Source organism: Lissotriton vulgaris, chromosome 11 (assembly GCF_964263255.1).
Source record: "Lissotriton vulgaris chromosome 11, aLisVul1.2, whole genome shotgun sequence".
Lineage (NCBI taxonomy): Eukaryota > Metazoa > Chordata > Amphibia > Caudata > Salamandridae > Lissotriton > Lissotriton vulgaris.
Genome location: NC_141699.1, coordinates 997,172,572 through 997,190,261, shown reverse-complemented (window position 1 = coordinate 997,190,261; position 17,690 = coordinate 997,172,572). Strand labels below are relative to the sequence as shown.

At 43.5% G+C, this 17,690-nt stretch overlaps 1 protein-coding gene across 1 annotated transcript in view; it reads right to left on the bottom strand.

The window, feature by feature from the left end:
- Positions 1–17,414, bottom strand: part of APOD (apolipoprotein D) — an 86,404-nt gene extending 68,990 nt beyond the window's left edge. The window contains exon 1 of the mRNA XM_086944917.1: positions 17,313–17,414. The gene's annotated coding sequence lies outside the window, so the exon portion shown is untranslated. The remainder of the gene's footprint in view (positions 1–17,312) is intronic.
- Positions 17,415–17,690: the final 276 nt, after the last annotated feature.

Here is a 17,690-nt window from a genome sequence, read left to right as displayed (position 1 = left end):
GGTCGGGCGGAGCTAATAGGCGTGTTACTGATAATGAGGCCCTCACAGGGTTATTTCCACCTTAAGTAAGAGCAAAGTGTTTGCCTTTCATATCTAATTAATATTATAATATTCATAAGGTATTCTCTCCGTTGCAGGTGTTGAAAATAAATCTTTCCCTTCAACACACAGTAAACCACCCAGAAAATCAAGAAGTCCCACACATCTATAAAACACAATGCCAACTATTCACAGACACACCGAATATCTGTGTGTTTAAAATGTGGCACAACAAAGTATGAGAGGGGCTGTATCTCTCATATATCACCTGCCCGAGGAAATTATTTATTTATTAATTTTATATGCTGTCAGATGTGTCCTTCAGGGCCGCTGGAATTATGTGGTAAAGGCGGCCCATATTGTGATTTTTCAAAATTATGCAGCAGAGGAAAAGCAAATTCTCAAATAATAATGGTTTTGTATTGCAAAGACACTCAACTACACAATTTTATTAATATTGTCCTTTCTATCTCACAGAGCAGCATAACTTGTGTAGAAGTTGCACAATGTGTCATTCTATAGAAAAGAACCACATGTGAACACGCGTCTACAGTAAAAGATGTGCCTCTTCCGTTCTGGTCATCCCTGTTATGTTTTAAAACTTGCCTTCAGTTTTAGGATTTTTCAGTGTCCACCCTCTATAGACCTCTTTCCAATAAGAGACTACCCTGAAGAACAAAGGGTACATTCCATGTTTGTTATGTAACTGGGGGAGGGGACTTTTGATTCAAAATGCCTCACACTAGGTAAAATGAGAAGGCACGTGACATCAGCTAAAACTGACCACACCCAACCCCAGAAGGGTGGAAGAACTGGGCCAGACATAAAAGAGAACGTTTTATAAAGGTGTCTTCCAATGACCTCAGCAGTGCACGCAATCATATCAACCATTGTACAAAATATAAAATGTTTCCCTCAGCAACAAGCAAGTCTTTGGTGAAGAATATCGGTCAGACTTTGACGGCAGCATTTTATCTCTACTCTAGTGTACAATTCAGGATACAGAGGCTCGGATAATTGAAAATCCCGTATTGAGTTTGGTCGACTACTGCGAACACCAGCTCCGAATTTCTGGACATTGAGGTCCGCTTGGCTAATTTATACTTCCGGCTGGAAGTATTAGGAATGTGCAACGTTTTTGTCCTGAGGATGGTCCTGGGGAATGTTTAAACCAATATTGGACCGAAACGTTGACGCTTAAACATTGATTTGCTTACAATTGAACCTTTGTGTTATCATTGAAACAGTCATATGTTCTATGAAAATTCTGTGATGTATGGTATGTCGTCTGACCATGCAAATGAAGCAAAAGATGTTATATACTACTTACAATAAGATTTGAAATATCAGTAGTATTGTTGTTGCCATACTGAATCTTGATCAGAATAAATAATAATTGAGAAGAACCCCATGTATTGTTTAATATACGTTCACTCATTGTGACCATTTATAAACAAGAAATCATTGAGAAATAATTCCTTAGGGGACATTTATGTAGATTTGTTAATATTGTACCCAGTCCTCGAGGGATAATTGGGTGGCTCTGTCTCTTTTATAAGTCTTTGGTGAGGCGCTATTGCAATGAAAGGTGTGCCTCTTTTATTCTGGGCATCTCAGCATTGTTTTAACACTTGTCTTCAGTTTTACGTTTACCCTATCCACACTGTATGTGCCCTGGGAGCATTTCTTTTCATTCAACAGCCCTGCATAACAGAATAGCTTATTAGATGTCTGTTATTCACCACTCACAGTAGGACTCACTTTAGGAATCAAGACATGTGGGGTCAGATCACAAAACATTTTAGACTAGTGCTATTATATGGCCTGGGGGTAATTAAAGCAGTGTTTGGTGCATACACCTGTCACTTTCATATTAAGAAATCAGATTTGTGGAGGAGTTAATATATCACAAGAATATGTGTGTATATTTGTTGTGTTGTTTTTTTGATGCTGTAATGTGTTTTTTCTTGTGCTGTTGTGTTTTGTGTTCCATCATTGCATTGTGTTCTTATGTTGTCTTTTACTTTAGTTGTTGTGTTTCCTTCTATTCTGTTTCACTTTGTTATGGTTTTGCAGCATTGTAATGTTGCTTTGTTATGTTATTGGGTTGTGCTCTGTCAACAAAAGCAACATATTCCTTTAAAGTTCCATTGACAAACAACCATTTACTCCCATCTTAGGTGGTAAACTACCACTGCTCCAGCTCTTCAACTATTTAAGACACCGGTCATCCCAAAACTGTGTCAGAAGCCTTTTTTAAATTAGCACTTCCAGTGCTCACTCCATGTGATGTGACCACAGACCTTAAAAAGAGATGCAGCTATGTTTGGGATTCTTCTGAACTCCAAATGGCATCTTACAATAACTATTATTTTGGGATCTATGTCTGTGATATAAACATCAATTAATTGAGTAGTGAAAGAGAACAGTGTCTAGACAAAAATGGAATCACAGTCGCCCTACTAGAGTTACATTTAATTATGCACGTTCTGAGGACCGTACTGGCCATTGCGGGCATTGGGTGTTTGCCCGGGAGGCTGGAAGCATGGGGGCTGGTTTTGCAGTGATGCCCCCGGTGACAAAAGCAGCAGTGCTCGGTGAAGATTTTGTTAAGAAGCAGTGCTTCATGCTTGCACCCCTAACTCCAGGGATGGGGGACGGTCTGAAAAAAATTGCCATGTTTGCTTTGGGTTCCCAGTCCGGCCCTGTACGTTTTACGGTCTCACCTACTAGAAAGTGCATGCGCTGTCTGTTGCAAGAAGTACTGTTAGTTTACAGTGGGCTTATGTAGTGAGGCGATTGGGGTACAGATGAGGCGGACACGTCGTGTGTGTTTTGAGTATTTATTCACGCTCGGAGAGCGCCGGGTTGACAATACTGCAATACTCGCCGCAAAATGGCCGCTGGGCTCCTAGCATTCTACGTCATTACGCGACATAAACACAAGAGCGTAACACTACATATTTCCCCCTTTAACAACACTGCAAAGAATTACAACACTAACATTATGTTAACTATTCTAGTTCCAAATGTAAAAGGTTCATGTGTTCATGTCGAAATCACGATACTTATTAGGCATTACCACGGTCCTGCCTGTGCGGGTGTGTCTCAATGGTGTATGTGTCCTAGCATCTCTGCTGCCACTGGGCAGGGCATCATTAGGTGTCTACGGTAGGGGGTCACTGATGTCCCGGCCACACGCACCTTGTTCTTCTTCGTGTGCCTGCCGCCCAGTGTCTTCTGAACTCTTTTGTTTTCTGGTGGTGCTCGCCTCAGCTGCATCGATGCCGGTTGTTTCCCCACTTGGTGCATCTGGGTCTTCATTATTGTCTTCCTCCTCCAGGTTCCCATCATTGCTTTCTTCCAGTTGTGTAGCTCCTGTCTCAGGCCACTTCATCACTTTGTTACACTTGGACATTCTGTCTTGGGACCAGATCTTCCCATCACTTAACAGGGCCGACCTGGCGTAAACTTCTCGTACTTGTAGGGGCATACTGTATTTGCTGTTGCCCTTCCTCCTCAATTAAGTAAGTTTTACTCTGACCCATTCCCCTTTTTCCAGCAATGTTTCCTTGACCTTGTGCCATCTGTTGTAGTGGTCCGTGTAGATCTTCTGAGCTTTTTACAGATTGCTGCGTACCACCACTGGTGACCATTTGCTCTGTACCATGCGTTGTTTCCATGCCACATTGTCCCTGGTGAATGGGTCACGGCCCCTCAAAATCTGGAATGGGCTATAACCGGTCTTGGTGGGAGTGATGCGGTAGGCCCATATTGTGCATTTGCGTTCTGCCTCCCAGTTTCTTCCTGCGTTGATGGCAGCTTGGATCGACCCCATGATGACCCTATTGAATCTTTCTGCTAGGCCGTTCCCGGCAGGATGATATACAGGGGTGTGTGTAGTCCTTATTCCATTCCGTTTCATGAATGAGTTGCATTTGTCAGACGTAAATTGAGGTCCATTGTCACAAGTAATGACTCGTGGAATTCCTTCTCTTAGGAATGTGGAAGTGAGGAAGGCCAGGACGGCGTCTGTGTCCACAGTATCACATATCTCAATTTCCGGCCAATTGGAATACTGCTCGACGAGCACAATGGCATACTTGCATAAACTGTGCTCATCTAAAATGGGTCCCAATATGTCCACCGATACCTCATCCCATGGATTTACGGGGTTGGTGAACTTCCCTAATGGGGGTCGCATCGCAGTCTGTGTTTTGTCAGCATTGCAGCACTGTGCACATTCTCTGACGTGTCTTTCCACCTGGCTGTCGAGTGCAGGCCACCAGTATGTTTGTTTGACTCTCTGTTTCATTTTCACTATACCTAGATGCCCTTCGTGCAGTATGGTGACTAACCGTTTTACTAATCGGCCTGGGGGCACTACTTCGTCACCTCTCAGCACGAATTTCTTGTTGTCCGCTACTGACAGCTCTTACAGAACTTCGTAAAATTTCCGCTGTTCAGTGTCCAAGTGTTTCTTCTCTGGCCATCCAGTTGCTATGAACCGTTTGACTGCTATGAGACTTTTGTCCTCTTCGTATGCCGTTCTCCACTCTTGTGCACTTATGACTGACTCTTGGTCCTCCGTGAATGCTATGGTGTAATCGTTGTCTTACGTTGGTGTGGGTGCGTTTTCCATAGTTGATGCCCTGCTGAGAAAGTCGGCAACTTTGTTCTCGGTGCCTGGGATATATATTCTACATCATACACATAATCCAGTAATCGCAGGGTCATTTTCGCTATGCGAGGCGTGGCTGTTGCATGTCCGCTGGAAGTGAGTACTTTTACTAAGGGCTTGTGGTCCGTTCTGAGTACGAATCTGGAACCCCACAGGAATTGGCTGAATCTTTCCATTGCCATATAGCTGCCAGTATCTCCTTCTCCACCTCACTGAATTTCTCTTCATTCGGAGCCAGGGATCGAGGCGCAAAGCTGACTGTTGTCATTTCCCCCTCATCGGAATTCTGCATTAGAACGGCCCCTAACCCTCTGTCACTCGCATCTGTGGTGAGAATGGATAACACCGTTGGTCAAATCCGTGTAGAGGTACGGCTTCACAGATGTCTTCCTTGATTTGCTGGAATTCTTCCTGGGATGCCACTGACCAAGTGAAAGCGGTTTTCTCTTTTAGGAGCTGACACAAGTTGTGTGTTTTGGTGGCTAAATGAGGCACAAACGTGCTGTAGAATTCCGTCATCCCTAGGAAGGAAAGGACGTAGTCCTTGTTCTTGGGAGTGGGTACGTCCTTTATCGCCTTCGCATTTGGCTGTTTAGGTGCAATTCCTTTGCCACTTGTTTTGTGGCCCAGGTATGTGACCGATGTCACTCTGAACTTGCACTTGTCCCATTCTGCGGTGAGGCCATTTTGCCTTAGTATGCGCAGCACAGTGGAGAGCTTGGCATCATGATCTGCTTTGGTAATCCCCATGACTAGGATGTCGTCTTGGAAATACTGCACCCCTTCTGTGGCTCTGAAAAGCCTGTGCATTAATTTCTGGAAGACTGCTGCAGCTGATGCGGGACTGAACAGCATCCGTCGGAACTGATAGCACCCAAACGGCTTAATGAACGAGGTCTGTTTCTTGCACGTTGGGTGTAGTACGATCTGGTGATAAGCAGAGGTTAGGTCTATGGTGGAGAACCATTTGATGCCTTTAGTTGGGGGCTAACATTTCATTGATCCTAGGCAACGGGAACTTGTCTACCAAGATGTTCACGCAAGTCAATGCACAGGCGTACCTTTCCGTTAGGTTTCCTGGCTACGACCAGGGGTGCTAGCCACTCTGCTCTCTCATTCAGCTCAATCACTCCATTGTCTTCTTGGCGTTGCAATTCTTGCTGCACTGCCTCCCTACTCTGAAAGGGAATGTTCCGTACTCTGTGGCTCACTCGTTTAGCTCCTTCCTTGAGGCATATTTTGTGGGTGAACTTCGTCAGCTTGCCGATGGTGCCTCCAAAGACTGTCGGGAATTCAGTCTTCCACGATCCGCTTCGTATGCCTGTGCAGGGCTCATCATCAGGAGTTGCGTTGTTCCTCCTGGGTTTAGTTGGATTCCAAGTTCTCTCCTTGAACCACCCATCCTAGGACTGAGGGTCCTTTCTCCGCCACGTAGTTTACTTTCCGCTGTGCGGCCTTTAAATTCAAACTGCAGGGGACGGTACCCCACCATGGGAATGGGCTCTAATGTGAAAGTAACTGGATGGATGTCCGGGCCAGAAGATGTGTGCCAATGGTCCGTGCGAAGTCTCTGTCCCAAATGCTGCATTGTATGATTGTGTATGGAGAACCTGAGTCAGCGACCATTGCTACTTGGACCCCTCCTATGGTGAGTTCGCACAGCGGCTTACGTGGTCGGGAGCAGTCTGTGCCTAAGACTTGGTCGTCTATGCACAGCACACTGCCATCGTCGTCTTCGCCGCATCCTTCTTCTGCCTCTGATTCTTGCCCCACATACCTGATCGACGTTTTCTTGGATTTGCGCCTACAGAGTTTCTCGAAGTGTCCCATGATCCTACAGTATAGGCATTTGGCTCTAAAGGCTAGGCATCGTTTGTTGGTGGCTGCATGTGTTCTATTGCCACACCTGTAGCAACTGTTCCTGTCCTCTCCTTGGGGCTTCTGGTTTGCGGCCGTCTTGGGTGTGTATTTCTTGGGCTGCCGAGAGCTTCCTGTAAGCGGCTGCTTCCGCTCCTGGGGGGTGGCTTCTGTGACCTTGCTCACTGTGGCTTTATTTGCATTGTCCTTTTTGGCGGCTTCTGCACACCGCTTTGAGAGTTCCGCCTTTTTGACCATGGCCACTATCTCCTTGAGAGGAGCCTCTCCACTGACCCACCATATGCACGATGATTTGGTCCCGTATGAAGTCATCGTGGAGCCCTCCGAACTTCCAGGTGACCGGCAATCTCTTTAAAGTTGCTACATAGTCATCCACTGATTTGCCCTTGATCTGTTTCCGTTGAAAGAAGTGGAAGCGGTCTATCGCGATGCACACCACTGGTTGATAATGGCCGTCCAGGTCCTCTATGGCGTATTGGAACATGTCCTCATCGTCCTGAGGTCTGGTCTTTTTTACCAAATTCATGTATACTCTTATGCCCTCATGACCTAAGTTGTGCAGTAAGATCTTCTTCCTCCGCTTGCTGGGTAAGACTTCGCCGCCTTCGTCCTCTAATGCCGACAGATGGTGCAGGAAATACGACTTCCAATCTTTCCATTTCATGGTTGGTTCCCCTAGTTTAGGTAGAAAGGGGACTGGGTTTGTGAGGGAGAAGGTTTGGGCACATATAGTTGCTCGCCATCTTGATGGTGTGTCGTCCGCTCTGTGTGGGGGGCTCCCTGGTGCGCTTTGTTCTTGCGGGCCCGCTGCCTCTTCTTGAGCCGCGAGGATCTCACCCGCTCCACCTTGTCCTCTGTGCGCCAGGGTGGGGTCTACTTGGTGTCTGGCGTGCGGTTGGCCCGTCGATAGTGGGGCTCTTGGTGTAGCCTCGCCTGGGTGGTGCTTCGCTGGATCACCTCCACTCCCCTGCTGCTTGTGCCAGTCCTCGCTCCCTTCTGACTAGTGTCATGGGCCTCTCAGCTGCAGGGACACCGCTCTCTCTGTTCCGGCTCTGCCACCCTTACTTTGTTTTTTTTCCTGGTGGTTTGCGGCCAACAAGGTGGCGTTGTCTGGGTCCGCTCTGCACCATTGCCCTGTGGAAGTTGCCGTGCCGGCACGTGTAGCGTGGTGCCCTGGTTTGGCCCCCTCTACTGGGAAGTGGCGTTGCTGCGGTTCTGCTGCTTGTTTCTGCCACTCTGCCTTGGGTGTGGGCTGGAATGCGCTATGGCCTCCTGCTCTGTGGGACAGGGTCCTGCAGTGCCTTTTTCTGTGTCCTCTCCCTGCCCCTGGGGCTTGGGAAGCTCACACTCTTAAAGGTGCAGCACACTGCTGTCTCCGCTGTGTGGGGGGGGTGCCATAGACTCACTGTGCTCTCCCGCTGTTCCCCATCAGTAGGGGCTAGCCAGCTGCTTGGACAGCGCTGGTACCACGCTCCGCTTCCCGCGTTGATTGCCGGTCGCGGGCCCCCTGCCGCGCTCTCCGATGTTATTCCGCCGCGTGTGTTCATGCATCAACAAAGGGCGTGTCCGCCGCCCCAGCCTCGTCGCCAATTTGTAGTGAGGCGATTGGGGTACAGATGAGGCGGACAAGTCGTGTGCGTTTTGAGTATTTATTCACGCTCGGAGAGCGCCGGGTTGACGCTCCGACTCGGTCAGCGGCCGTGCAATACTCGCCGCAAAATGGCCGCTGCGCTCCTAGCGTTCTACGTCATTACGCAACGTAAACACTAGAGCGCAACACTACAGCTTAGAAACAGTCCGCTGCTTGGCCCTTCTGTGAATGGATTATTTTAGCTTTCCTTCCTCTTCTTGTGCTTGGCCCTCCCCTGGAGCATTGGTGTATTAGGTATACAGTCAAAATATCGAGTTTAAAATATCGATTTGCATTAATATCGAATTAAAAATATAGAATGGACACAATATCGAATGGACAGAATATAGACTACAAAAATATTGAATAGAATAGCAGTAATATCGAATTCAAAAATATAGAATGGACAAAATATCGAATGGACAGAATATAGACAACAAAAATATTGAATGGACAGAATATAGACAACAAAAATATCGAATTTGAGGTAAGTAATATCCAATTTTTTAAAGTGTTTTTTATGCTAGTATATGTGTGGAAAGTGTATATTTATTTTATAATTTATTTTAATGAATTAATTTTATGGTATTTAATTTTTGCGTAATATAATTCTGTAGCAGGTTGTGGGTTTATAAGGGAATAGGGTGGGAAGTAATTTAATTATAATTAATTACATATGTTAATTTATTTATTGGTATTTATTTTGAATTAATTGTTAATTAATTTTTAATTGGTAATTCATTAAAATATAATTGGTAATTATTTTTAATTAATTAATTGATAATTATGTTAATTTTATTAATTTATTTTCTGTAGCGGGTTGTGGGTTTATAGGGGAATAGGGTGGGAAGTAATTTATTTATAATTAATTAAATATTTTAATTTATTTATTGGTATTTATTTTGAATTGTTAATTACATTTTTAATTGGTAATTAATTCAAATATAATTGGTAATTAATTTTAATTAATCGATTAATTGATAAATATGTTATTTCTATTAATTTATTTTCTGTAGCGGGTTGTGGGTTTATAGGGGATTATGGTGGGAAGTAACTTAATTATAATTAATGAAATATTTGTATTTATTTATTGGTATTTAAATTGAATTAATTGTTAATTACATTTTTAATTGGTAATTAATTAAAATATCATTGGTAATTAATTTTTATTAATTGATTAATTGATAATGATGTTAATTTTATTAATTTATTTCCTGTTGCGGGTTGTGGGGTTATAGGGGAATAGGGTGGGAAGTAATTTAATTGTAATTAATAACATTTTTTTATTTATTTATTGGTATTTTTTGTTTTAATTTTTAATTATTTTTTAATTGTTAATTAATTAATTGTTAATTGGTAATTAATTTGTATTAATAGGTATTTATTTTTAATAATTAATTTGTATTTGTTTTTTAATTGATTAATTGTTATATTATATAAAATTGTTAATTACTTTTAATTAATTTGTAATTGGTATTAATATTTAATTTATTTTTATTCATAAATGAAGTATTTACTTTCCCTACTGTTGCACTCTCTGGAGTGGGAATAGTAATTTTTACCCTCCCGCTATTTAATGCTTTCCCTACTGTTGCACTCACTGGAGTGGGAATAGTAAATTTTATGCCTACGCTATCCAACGCTTTCCCTACTGTTGCACTCTCTGGAGTGGGGATAGTAATTTTTACCCTCCCGCTATCCAACCATTTCCCTACTGTTGCACTCTCTGGAGTGGGAATAATAATTTTTACCCTCCCGCTATCCAACCATTTCCCTACTGTTGCACTCTCTGAAGTGGGAATAGTAATTTCTACCCCTACGCAATCCAACGCTTTCCCTCCTGTTGCACTCACTGGAGTGGGATAGTAATTTTTACCCCTACGCTATCCAACACTTTCCCTACTATTGCACTCCCTGGAGTGGGAATAGTAAATTTTACCCTCCCGCTATCCAACGCTTTCCCTACTGTTGCACTCACTGGAGTGGGAATAGTAATTTTTACCGTCCCGCTATCCAATGCTTTCCCTACTGTTGCACTCACTGGAGTGGGAATCGTAATTTATACCTCTACGCTATCCAACGCTTTCCCTACTGTTGCACTCTCTGGAGTGGGAATAGTAATTTTTACCCTCCCGCTATCCAATGCTTTCCCTACTGTTGCACTCACTGGAGTGGGAATAGTAAATGTTATGCCTACGCTATCCAACGCTTTCCCTACTGTTGCACTCTCTGGAGTGGGAATAGTAATTTTTACCTTCCCGCTATCCAACGCTTTCCCTACTGTTACACTCACTGGCGTGGGAATAATAATTTTTACCCCTACGCTATCCAACGCTTTCCCTACTGTTGCACTCTCTGGAGTGAGAATAGTAATTTTTATCCTCCCGCTATCCAACGCTTTTCCTACTGTTGCACTCTCTGGAGTGGGAATAGTAATTTTTACCCCTACGCTATCCAACGCTTTCCCTACTGTTGCACTCACTGGAGTGGAAATAGTCATTTTTACCCCTACACTATCCAACGCTTTCCTTACTGTTGCACTCTCTGGAGTGAGAATAGTAATTTTTACCCTCCCGCTATCCAACGCTTTTCCTACTGTTGCACTCTCTGGAGTGGGAATAGTAATTTTTACCCCTACGCTATCCAACGCTTTCCCTACTGTTGCACTCACTGGAGTGGAAATAGTCATTTTTACCCCTACGCTATCCAACGCTTTCCCTACTGTTGCACTCACTGGAGTGGGAATAGTAATTTTTACTGCTACGCTATCCAGTGTTTTCTCTACTGTTGCACTCACTGGAGTGGTAATAGTAAATTTAACCCTCCCGCTATCCTACGGTAAAAATATTGTTTATTTTTTATTAATATTATGTTTATATATATATATGTATTAAAAAATAAATTGTTTTTTTAAGTTACATTAATTATTTATTAATTTTAAGGTTATTTAAGTATTTTAAGTGTGTTTAAGTTAATTATATTTATTATTTCATTCATTTTCAATTACTTTTAAGACATTTAAAAAAATTCGATATTTTGACTAACTATATTTTTTACAATGATATTTTTGATTCGATATTTTTGTACTAACCTGTTTGGAGATAGGGATTCAATATTTTTGCATTTTATATTTTTTACTCGATATTTTGGTAAGTCTATATTTGTTTCATCGATATTCTTTCTGTAATCCGTGCATTATTTGTGTGTGTCCTTTCACTGCTCATTTTTCAGATATTACTTTTTTCTTTTTATTTAAACACTCCATAAGAGTTGATGTGTTTTCCAGCCATCTCCCTAGTGTTCTTCTCTTCCTCGCTCCATGTTCCACTCTCTTTCTTGGCCTTGTGCTTCTCCTCTGCCTGCTCTCATTGCTCATACCTGTTTACTTTTCCTACCTTGCACTCCAAGTTGCTCTTTCTCCCTGTTAGTTTGCTTCTCTACCCATCCTACATGTTGCTTCCCCAACCTGTACTCTCCATGTTGCTTCTGCCCCACCATTTTTGTGTTTCTTCAATGCTCCAGTTGCTTAACCACCACCTCTACCATGATTCCACAACCCCACCCACCATATTGCCTCCACCACCCTTCTGCCCATTGCTTTTTCTCGCTCAAATTTTCTCCTTTACCATTGATGCAGAAAATTTGCAGTTGGCCCTTGCACAAGCAAGGAAAACGTCATGGCAGTAAAAGTCAGCTATATTTGCGATGCTGTGTGTCCCTCACAGACAGGGGTGGCTCTTCAGCTAAGGCGGAGGAGCCTCGCCTGCTGCCTTTTTTCAGCACAACAAAAAAATGTAAATAAAATGATAGTAGCAAGATGTTATTATTATTTAATTTTCCTGTGCTGGGGCAGTTTGTGGGGCGGTGCTAGGCTGCGCAGGAAGGAGGAGAGTTGGCACTCTCCTAAATGCGCATGCGCAAACCATGGCACTCAGACCAATCACAACAATGCATTGCAGTGTTGTGATTTGCTTAGGGGAGCCTATTCTTCTTCCTGCTCCAACAGAACCCAGGAAGAGGACGGATGAGTGGCGGCAGCCGGCTGGTAAGGGAATTTTTTTATTTCATTTTCTCCCCCCCACCCCACTGCTGATTCGCGGGGGCAGCCGCGACTGCTTACAGCCCTGGCCTATGGTGCCACTGCACCTGCTGTACTATTGATAGCTACACCCCTGCCGTTTGTACTTAAATCCCAGAGAAGCTGAGGATGTTTCTTCAGGAGCAAATGACCTGCATTACTTTTGGATGAAACTTGCCAAAGAACACATTCTGCAGCCCCACTTCTTAAGGAGCACTGTCGTACCAAAAAACCCGGGACCTACAATTAAGGCCAGGGTGTCACAATAGAGGAAGTCAGGCACTCTGTGTTTTTTTCACTGAACGGCATGACTTCACACTCTGAGGCGGATGCATAACACCCTGTGCTCCTGCCCTCCCAGAGACATTGCAGAGTGAGTTCCGCAGAGGAGCAAAGTGGTCATTGCTTCTTTTTGCTAAACAAGTTTTAGATTTGACTCCAAGAACTCCACAGTTTTATAACATCACAATTGTAAAGTGTCTCCGATGAAACAGCCTTTTGCAGTCTGTGGGCAAAATTCAATTGTGGGACAAAGTGCTATATGTCAGATTTAAAAAAAAGTGGGCGGTCCAGTGGTGGTTGGTGACCCACAAAAATGGTGAGTCGACATCAATAGAATAACAACATAAATACAATTAAAAAAAACATACAAATAACATTTTAAAATGAAAAAAAAAAAGTTCACTTACCTTAGTCTGCCACACATCCTCTGTGTTCTCTGGCCCCGGCTACAGACTCCTCCAGTGTGAGGTCCCACAGCTCCTTAACCAATCCAGAAACTTCTCTCATGATCCATGAGAGAAGTGTCTGGATTGGCTGAAGCAGGCTGCCTCAGCGCACTGAAGGGCTGTGCCTGCTCTCCAACTCAGCTGTCTATGACAGCCGGATTGGGCAGATTGAATTACGCATGTCTATTTGGCCGTAATAATGTAATCGGGCAAACCGACGTCCAATTCATAATGAAGGGGCCACTTGTCATTGCTGCCAACAAGCAGCAATGACCCACTGGCCCCGCCCGCCCTCTCCATTCGGCAGAAATCAGGAAAAATAAAATGGGGGGGTAGCGCTCCTCTGCTCCCATGAAGAAACCACTGCTGGGGGGGGGCGGCGGGGGGGGGGGGGGGGGGGGGGCTTGAAACATGTGAACTACAATACAGTGGTTTACACAGCATGCTTCCAGACAGGCATTTAGCTGCCTTTTTGTGAGGTTTCTGCAACTACAGTCAGACCTATCACACAACAAACATATGCTAAAACAAGACAGACCTATCAGCTTTTTGAATGCTTATTGGCAGTTTGATATAAATGAGTAACATCAATGACTTTTTAACTCCTTCCCTGCGGTGATAATTTCGCCGCGGTGCGGGGATTTAATTAGGGGGCATAACCCCTTGCGTGCTCAGGACGGCCAACGGCCCTCCTATGTCACGCTGGGCGTGTGCGCAGGACAGCCATGGGCCGTCCGAACTCCGCCCTCTAATTAATTCTCCAGCGCAGGCGCGGAATTCGAGCCGCGCTGGGGAATCGGCGGCGTACGGACGCCGCCGGCTGCCCTGAGCACACACCCAGCATGACGTAGAACGGCCGGGGGCCGTCTTGAGCACGCAAGTGGTTAATAAATAATTTGAGCTGGTAATTCCAAACGGTACATATGTGGCCATCGGAATTTGTGCAGAGTATAAAGGCAAGTATTGAATTTGCATGTAAGCTGAACATGGCCCACTGACTCACAGTACCTTCAGTCTCGGCCCCACAGCTCTCAATCATTCACTTTGATGAACACCATCCCTCAGTCAGAACTCACCTGAACACCTGAAATTGACTCAGCTCACATGTACCATACAAGCATTGGAAAACACAATAGCTCAGCCTTTTAGAGTTGAGACCTCTTGGCCTTGCTAATACTTAGTAAAGGAAATTCCAATTCCAATGCAAAATTGCACTAAAGCTAAGAGGGCAGATTTACAAGCCCCTTGCGCCATTTTAGCGTCACTTTTCCCATGTTAAAAGTGACACAAAAGTGGCGCAAGGGGCTTGTAAATCTGCCCCAGAGAATTTACAAATGTTAACACACTCAAAGGGGCTTAGTTACGAGCCCCTTGCACCGTCTGTGTGTCACGTTGCGTGAAATTTGCAAGCACACTTAAAGCCTGTGTGGCTTCATGTGTGCTTGGAAATATCACCCCGTTTCATGCAACACGGTGTGTGTTAGGGGCTGACATGGGTGTTGCTGTCGGTGTCCCCACGCAACACCCATGTTCACTGATGCATTTCCAGATTTATGCTCAATCATGAACCTGGAAATGCGTCAAAATGCTACGCCCCCCCCAGGGGCGGGGGGGCCGTAGCGAGGCGCAACAAGGGGAAATGTTTTAATTTCTCCTCATTTTTTCGGCTTTCAATGTGTGCTGTATTCTACAGCACGCTATATAGCACGGATTGGAAGAGGAAATCACCTCAAGTGATTGTTTTTGTGCAGGAAGGTTCCCCGGGGGGAGGCGTAGCGAGGCACAACAAGGGGAAATGTTTTAATTTCTCCTCGTTTTTTCCGCTTTCAATGTGTGCTGCATTCTACAGCATGCTATATAGCACGCATTGGAAGAGGAAATCACCTCAAGTGATTGTTTTTGTGCAGGAAGGTTTCCCTTCCTGCACAAACCAATCTTCCCACGACGCAGGCATCCTTGCTCCATGGTGCAAGGGTGCCTCCATCAGCGCATGGCAGCAGTTTGTGAACCAGTGCAGGGAAAAACAATGGCTCCTGTGGAATAGATACTTATTAATGTAATCAAGAGGAGGCGAAAATTTGCATGTATATGTCAGTTTCAGTAGTTCACTTTTCCCAGCAGTACAATAAAGAGGACAGCCTGGTTTCCTAGTGAGTAAACATATTTTAAATTCACCTGCACATGGTTCTTCACTCACAGCACTAATACTCTAGCAATTCGACAATCAGATGTCCCACCAAACTGTAGGTCCTGAAGAGACCCTACATCCTTATTAGGGTCGAAACGCCGTCGACAACTAAGAAAAGGGAACTACTGAAACTGACATTCTATAATTACATAGATGTTATGTATTGTGAAAAATGAGAGTGGTCGCTTTTTTGGATACAAAAACTTTATTTTGAAACCTTGTCACATACTGTGTCACAAACGCTATTTCTATGTTTTTGGGTTCATAGTTTCACTTGGGACACATTACACAACTGTAAATAACCTTTGATATTTAGTGTAATAATTGCCTTCACTGTATTTAAATACAGTTTTTTTGGTTTTTTTGGAAAAATCTAATCTGTGTTTTTGGCCTGTTTTTTCTATTTGATATCTCACCTTAACCCTGCCTATACATGCGGATTTTCGCCTCCTCTTGATTACATTAATAAGTAACCATTCCACAGGAGTCATTGTTTTTCTTATAATACTTACTTACCCAGGCTCCGTTGTGAGTAGGGTTCCCTTGTTTTTTCGTTTACGACTTTTAGTGCAGGGAAAGGAACAGATATGTGACGCAATGCTGTAAATTTGTTGCACCCCACTTCATTAATTTCTCATAAATAAGCCCCAAAATATTTACCTATGCTAAATATGCAATGTACACACAGTAACATATTGCTAAAACCATTTGCATAGCCAATAGGTTCTAAAGATGATACCTGTTGACTTTGCCAATGCTTGCTGTTACATGATTCAGACAAAATCCTTTCGCAAAATCCATTTTCTGGCCACGCTAACAATCTAAGCACTATGGACATTTCTTCAAAATGCCTGAAAACAGCAAATTCACATGTGAACATTTCTGGCATATCGTTCGACCTCCAGCTTTGCATTTTAATAACCATTTGTTATTATTTTTTGCTTGTACAACAAATCTTATTTCCTCGAAAAACGCTGCAGTCTCTTTGCTCCATTGCCCCTTCCTCTGATTGATTGATGACAGCGGAGGAAATTGACAAATCTTATCACTTTGAGACGCAGAGGAGCCATGTAACCCAACCATCGGGGGAGGAAGGGGTTTATTATAATTATAAACAAAAAGGCAGCACGAGCAACTTTACATAATTACTTGTTTTAAACAGCACCTTTCTGCACTGCAAGTAACAGCCGACAGTTCCGCCTAGTCAATGACACTGAATTTATCTACCCGGGAAAGATGAAATGCTGAGGGGACCCTGCCACGATTTAGAAGAGAACTCCAGTGGAAAGCACTAAGGAAGCTTAAACTGCAGATCGGCTGTTAAAGCAGATTATGACTCACAATTTAAATACTGGACAACTCAAACCGAATTTATAATCTTTTCAGACATGGATTTTGTATTGCGGATTTATTTATCGGAAGATTAATATTAATAAAAGTAATTACAATATCAAAGAACAATAAAAAATGGGACTGATTACTGCAGCTATAACTGATCCATGCTTCACACATGCAGTAATTTGTTAATATATGCATTTATAGGTTTGCACCAGGCTAGTATTTTACCGGCCTGGCCACCTTTAACGCCAAGACCAGTAAAAAAAAAGTCAGGAAAATCACGGAAATGCGTTTTTTCACGCTTAGGGACATAAACTAAAAAGAGCAAATACAAGATAGAAACACTTCAAAACAATAGCAATGCTGTCTAGATTTTCCCTAAATTGGCTTTTAAAGCAAACAGAGGAAGAATTGCTGTTTTTTTAAGAGAAAACGGAATTTTACACAAACTGCCAAATAAATACCATCTCTTCGTCCCTTCCAGAGTCCTCAAAATACATACAAATGGAAGGTATTTTTCTTTGAGGAAAGTGACAACCTTACCTGCAAACATCATTAAATTCAAACCTACAAACAAGGGGGCACACAGATATCCTGCGACTTTAAAATATATATCCAGATCTGAACGTGTTTCGAAACTCAAGGAACTTGCACGCTAGACGATGCTAAAATAATTTATATAAATACATTTAAAAATATATATATATATATATATATATATATATATATATATAAAATAAGAATTCATGTACCGTTTTTAATTTGATGAAAATGCCTCCAAGTCCTGTGTGGCGCAGTTCAATTTTCTCTTCGGAGGAATAGCAATCTTTTGAAGAGCCCCACTTTAAGTAGGACTGCCGGGCACGTGACGTCTCACGCGGAAGCCGACCACACCCTCGCGCCCGCCGCGTTTGAAGGACGGCAAAACCAGGTCAGACACAATGGAGCACGTTGCATGGTGGTGCCGGTGTCTCCCCTTCACAGCCACCTTAGCCGAGCTGACGAGGCCCTCACCTATTGACGGATGCAACCGATACTGCGTGCGCCTGAAGGCTCGAGCCATTGAACCTGCTTGAAAGTGAAGGCCCTTCCAGTGCTGGAAAGCACAGCTCTGAAGGAGACGCCCTACG